Raw genomic sequence first — 5,433 nt, 5'->3', positions numbered from 1 at the left:
AATGGGGCCATCTCAATGCTGGACTGATAGCTGTTGTTGTACGCAAACTCCACCAAGGGCAAGGACTGGTCCCACTGCCCCCCAAAGTAATTCACACATGCTCTAAGCATATCCTCCGGAATCTGAATCGTCCGCTAGGACTGCCCGTCGGTCTTAGGATGGAATGTTGTGCTAAGCTCTACGCGGGTCCCCAACTCACTCTGTACAGCTCTCCAGAAATGGGAAGTGAACTGAGGGCCTCTGTCTGATATGATGGAAACAGGCACACCGTGCAACCGGACTATCTCCTGAATGTAAATCTTAGCATACCTCTCTATTGTATAAGTAGTCGCCACTGGAGTAAAGTGGGCCGACTTGGTCAATCTATCAACAATGACTCATACTGAATCAAACTTCCGCAAGGTCCGCGGCAACCCAACTATGAAATCCATGGTAATGCGCTCCCACTTCCACTCTGGTATAGGCATCTACTGAAGTAGGCCACCCGGCCTCTGATGTTCGTAGTTGACCAGCTGGCAATTCAAACACCTAGCCACATACCCCACTATGTCTTTCTTCATCCTCCGCCACCAATAATGCTGCCTCAAGTCACGGTACATCTTCGTAGCTCCCGGATGGATGGAATACCGCAAACTGTGTGCCTCCTCTAATATCCTCTCCCTCAGACCATCAACATTAGGAACACATAGACGGCCCTGGAGCCGCAAAACACCATCCTCACCAATAGAAACTTCCTTGGCACCTCCCTGAAGCACCGTCTCTTTGAGAACCGCCAAATGTGGATCATCGAACTGTCGGGCCTTTATCTGCTCCAATAATGAAGACTGAGCAACCACACACGCAAGAACCCGGCTGGGCTCCGAAATTTCCAACCTCACAAGTCTGTTAGCCAAGGACTGAATGTCCAAAGCTAGTGGCCTCTCCTCTGCTGGAATGAATGCCAAGCTACCCATACTTTCTCCCTTTCTGCTTAAGGCATCTGTGACCACATTCGCCTTTCCCGGATGATAAAGAATGGTGATGTCATAATCCTTCAGTAACTCAAGCCACCTGCGCTGCCTCAAATCAAGATCCCTCCATTTAAACAAATGCTGCAAGTTGCGATGATCAGTATAAACCTCGCAAGACGCCCCATACAGGTAGTGCCTCCATATCTTAAGAGCATGAACAATCGCAGCCAACTCCAGATCGTGCACAGGATAATTTTTCTCATGAATCTTCAGCTGACGGGAGGCATATGCAATAACTCGCCCCTCCTGCATCAACACACAACCCAAGCCAACATGCGAAGCATCACAATATATCGTATACATCCCTGAACCAGAAGGCAACACAAGAACTGGTGTTGTAGTCAAGGCTGTCTTGAGCTTCTGAAAGCTCGCCTCACAATCATCGGACCAATGGAAAGGAGCATCCTTCTGGGTCAATCTAGTCAGAGGTGATGCAATAGATGAAAAGCCCTGCACGAATCACCTGTAATACCCTGCTAACCCCAGGAAACTCCTGATCTCGGTCACTGAAGTAGGGCGTGGCCAACTCTGCACTGCCTCAATCTTCTTGGGATCCACTTTAATACCCTCTCCTGACACAATATGCCCCAAGAATGCCACTAACTCTAGCCAAAACTCACACTTGGAGAACTTAGCATATAGCCTCTGCTCTCACAAGGTCTGAAGCACTACTCTCAGATGTTGCTCGTGATCCCCCAGGCTACGTGAGTATATCAAGATGTCGTTAATGAAGACGATGACGAAGGAATCAATATAAGGCCTGAACACCCTATTCATCAAGTCCATAAATGTCGCTGGTGCATTCGTCAAGCCGAAGGACATCACCAGAAACTCATAATGGCCATATCTAGTCCGGAATGCACTCTTCGGGACATCCGAGTCCCGAATCTTCAACTGATGGTAACCCAACCTCAAGTCGATCTTAGAGAACACCCTAGCACCCTGCAACTGGTTGAACAAATCATCGATACGAGGCAACGGATACTTGTTCTTGATGGTGACTTTGTTCAACTGGCGGTAATCAATGCACATCCGCATAGTCCCATCCTTCTTCTTCACAAATAACACTGGTGCACCCCAAGGCGATACACTGGGCCTAACAAACCCCTTTGCTAATAACTCCTCAAGCTGCTGCTTCAACTCCTTCAACTCCTTAGGATCCATACGGTACGATGGGATAGATATAGGCTGGGTGCCTGGAGCCAAATCAATGCAGAAATCAATATCACGATCCGGTGGCATGCCAGGAAGATCAGAAAGAAACACATCGGCGAACTCTCGAACTATTGGAACTGAATCAACCGTCGGAGACTCTGCGGTGGTGTCCCGAACATAAGCCAAGTACGCCAAAAACCCTTTCTCGATCATTTGCCGAGCCTTCAGGAAAGAGATAACCTAGCTAGGTGTATCAACTGTGGAACCTTTTTGCTCCAACCCTGGAAATCCTGGCATCGCTAAAGTAATAGTCTTGGCATGGCAATCTAGGACAGCGTGATATGGAGATAACTAATCCATGCCTAGGATGACCTCAAAGTCAATCATGTCGAGCAACAGGAGATCTGCTCTAGTATCAAAACCACAAAATGTAACCACACAGGACCGGTAGATCCGGTCTACAACCATAGAGTCGCCCACAGGAGTGGACACATGAACAGGAGTGCCCAATGGTGCAGGAGGAATAACCAGGAAATGAGTAAACAGAGATGATACATATGAATAGGTGGACCCTAGATCAAACAATACCGAAGGATCTCTACCACAGACGGAAATAATACCTGTGATGACGGCATCTGAGGCCAATGTATCTGGCCTAGCCGGAAGGGCATAGAATCTGGCTGGAGCGCCGGCTGGCTGGCCTCCACCTGACTGAGCAGCAACTGGCTGACCTCTCCCTGCCTGACCTCCACCTCTAGGACGGCCCCTACCAGTCTCCCCTCTACCTCTAGGTGGTGGGGCAACCGGTGCTGAAATCATAGGCTGCTGACCCTGCTGTACTGCCTTGCCCTGAAGCTTGGGGCAGTATCTCCTCATATGACCAAGGTCCCCGCACTCGAAACAGCCTCGCAGTGCGGTGGCCTGCTGACCTGATAGCTGACCCTAATGGCCTATAGACTCACTGGAAGAAGCCTGAATAGCTGGTGGGCGGTATGAACTCTCTGGCATAGCACTGAAATAGGAATCAGAAGAACCCTGAGGACCTGAATACCCGCCGGAGGAACTCTGAATAGCTGGTGGGCGATGAGAACTCTCTGGCATGGCGCTAAAATAGGGACGCGCTGGAGCACCCCGAGCAGGTGGTGGTGCTGAGTGTGGGGGCCTGCTGGGCTGTCCCCTCCCAAACTAACCTCTGCCCCTAGCCGGGGCACCTCTGAACTCTCCGGAGAACCTAGCCCTCTTATTCTGCTGCATCTTCTCCCTACCCCTCAGACGGTAGCCCTCAATCCTCCGAGCAATCTCCACTAATAACTGATAAGGAGTCCCTATCTCCACCTCTCGGGCCATGTTGGCCCTGATGCCAGAATGCAACCCTGCAACAAACCTCCGTACTCTCTCTGCGTCAGTAGGAAGTATCATCAATGCATGGCGGGATAGCTCAGAAAACCTCGCCTCATAATCGGTCGCGGACATCTGACCCTACTCAAGCTGCTCAAACTGATACCGCAACTCTTCCCTCTCAGAGGGTGGAATATACATGTCCAGAAACAACTACGTGAACTGACTCCAAGTGATAGGAGGAGAACCTGCTGGTCTGCCCAGAACATAAGACTGCCACCATTTGCGGGCCCTGCCCTCTAGCTGAAAAGTAGTGAAGTCCATGCGACTCCAATATCCTCATGTTGTGCAGTCTGTCCCTGGACCTATCAATGAAGTCCTGAGCATCCTCACGGCGCTCACCCCGAAGACAGGAGGGTGAAGTCTAGTCCGTCTATCCAACAGCTTCTGCGGGTCACCATCCACAGCTGGTCTGGGCTCGGGTATCGCTATAGAAACTGGTTGAACCCCATATGTGGGTAGTGCACCGAGAGTCTGATACACTGCAGCTGCAGGACCGTGAGCCTGAGTCATGGTATCCATGAATCGTAGCATACGACCCATGACCTCCTGGAATCCCGGTGCCGTCATAAAGTCTGTCGGGGCGGGCTCAGCTACGGGTACCTCGCCCTGCTCCTCGATGATAGGATCTCCCGCAAGATCTGCTGGTGGTACTACTGGGATGGCTCTAGGACACCCTCGTCCCCTACCTCAGGTCGGTGCCCTCCCCCGTCCTCTACCTCGGCCTCTCGCAACGGGGGGAGCAGCTCCTCCCAGCTCTGGACCATCAGCCGTGCGTGTCCTCACCATCTGTGAGAGAAGTGGGAAATTTAGTATACCAACCACTGCACGATAGGAAATGAATAAAGAGTAGTTTTTCCTAATACCCTATAGCCTCTCGAAGATAAATACAGACGTCTCCGTACCAATCCGCAAGACTCTATTAGGTTTGCCCATGACTCGTGAGACCTACGTGAACCTAGTGCTCTGATACCATGTTGTCACGACCCATTTCCAAAAATAGATCGTGATGGCGCCCAACACCATTATCAGGCAAGCCAACGCGGAAGATGTAGTTAAATTCTCATTTTTACTTTTACCAAAATAAGTAAAGCAATTCATAAAGCTCAAGTCAAATCACAAATGAACTAAATAATGTGCCAAATAGTTATACAATCCCAAAATAATAGTCTACTAACGTCTGTGCGAAGACCTGGTCTCACAAGTAATGGGCAACTAGTAGAATGTACAAAAGAAACAAACTATCCTACTGTCCGAGATAGAATAGACAGCAAAAATAAAGAAAGACTCCATTAAGCTGCCGGACGACACAGGAAGGGAGCAGCTCACCGTGGAAGTCTCAAGCTATGAATCAGGGGCGCGCACCAAACTGATAGCCAGATGTACCTGCCTCAGATCCTGTACAATTAAGTACAGAAGTGTAGTATGAGTACATAAACAACATGTACCCAGTATGTATCCCGTCTAATCTCGAAGAAGTAGAGACGAGAGGTCGACTTGATACCACTAGGGTCAAATAATATAATAAGGTTTTATGCTAAGCATGGGAGTCACAGATAATCGACAGTTTGTAGCAAGGGATAATAAGTCATGTTCTGAACAATTTTGCCGTCAACCAATCACATTTCAAATATTTAGCAGGACAATTCATAGATAAGGCTTCACATAGATATCATGCGCACATTATGCCAAGGCCGACGGCCCGATCCAACAGAAAATAAACTGTGCACTGCCAGAGGGTCGAATGGCGCGAACCATAGATGCATCAATTTCTACCGAGGCGATCGGCCGGATCCACAAATATCAATTATATCAAGAAAACAAATGAATGTGCATTTATTTCCAAATAAACTCATACAAGTATCCACAA

Source organism: Nicotiana attenuata, unplaced genomic scaffold (genome assembly GCF_001879085.1).
Source record: "Nicotiana attenuata strain UT unplaced genomic scaffold, NIATTr2, whole genome shotgun sequence".
Lineage (NCBI taxonomy): Eukaryota > Viridiplantae > Streptophyta > Magnoliopsida > Solanales > Solanaceae > Nicotiana > Nicotiana attenuata.
Note: the sequence above shows the minus strand (reverse complement) of the source record.